The following is a 1,345-nucleotide window of genomic DNA, read 5'->3' as shown; positions in this document are numbered from 1 at the left end:
CACCTTATGGTGAAACATGTTAAAGGGGCTCATGCCACCTAACGTCTATGTCAAGATGAGACCCAGGGAGCATCCTAAGCTACCTAGATCATTTATATCATAATCACATTGTTCATGCAATTCAAACAACATGGAAACATGTTATACAAAGCAACAAGATATAGATTCTCAAAGTCTTCAACTTGAAATCCAAAATACAAAAACAACAAGTGTGGGTCATGCCACTGAACATCTATGTTCAAAATGAATCTATAAGGTCATTCCTAAACTACATTTGAACATCAAAACACAAATTATGATATCGATGCAATTTAACCAACAATGGAACTTCCAATACAATGCATGAAGCATGCTTTCACAAAGCTACATCTTAAGCTCAAAATAGGAAATCAAATAAGGAACAACAAGTTACGATATCACCTAGTTATCAACTTGAAATGAAATACAAAATCAAACAAAGTGGATACTCGGACGTCATGCCGGATCAGACCGACAACATAGTTACTTTAAGGTTACTAGCCCATGGGTAACCTCCCTATGTGCGCACTAGACTGTATAGAGGGACAATCCCCCGTACTAGAACCATGTCCTAGCCGTAGCCAAACAACGACATCCCCAAGTTTCCAAAATCAACAAATTGTGCAACAACGTATATATATCAACATGTATATACAAGATATCAACTATTTACCAAGCACAATCCAAATTTTGGAAACTTATACAATACATGCTCAAAATTCACAAGTACTATGGCATGTAAGATGTCAAATACAAAGTGTGCAATTCCTTACACATAGCAATAATATATTCAATAAGGAAAAACATATTCTCATGAATATAAAAGTAACAACTATGTTATCCAATACTCAAAAGTAATCAAGTGAATATATATCAAATCCAAATCCATGATTTAAATATAGAAACAACTTCCAAAATGCAATTAAATCCATGGAGTAATAAAGTAGAATTTAATTAAACATAAATAGTTAAATTCTCTAAATTCCAAGTTAATCCAAATAACCTCAATTTAATATATATTGAAAGACATGTCATGGTCATCATATATATAACATCAAATGACAAGTTAAGTGATTAAAACACTTGAAACAAAATTAATCAAACTAATTAATTAATTTCCTCTAGATTTTTAAACAATTCCAAATGCCCTCAATTTAATCTATGTTAGAGAACATGCCAAGGCCTATTTAAATACCACATTGCAACTTGATTTAATGCTTGATACAACCATGTGAATTAAACTTTCACTAAAGATAAATATTAAATAAAAGTTATAATTCTTAATTAAATGATCCAAATTTAATATATGTTAACCAACATATCTAAG

This window comes from Cornus florida, unplaced genomic scaffold, assembly GCF_030987335.1.
Source record: "Cornus florida cultivar Cherokee Brave unplaced genomic scaffold, ASM3098733v1 CherokeeBrave_3.0.0_Hap2_Chr06, whole genome shotgun sequence".
Taxonomy (NCBI): domain Eukaryota; kingdom Viridiplantae; phylum Streptophyta; class Magnoliopsida; order Cornales; family Cornaceae; genus Cornus; species Cornus florida.
Note: the sequence above shows the minus strand (reverse complement) of the source record.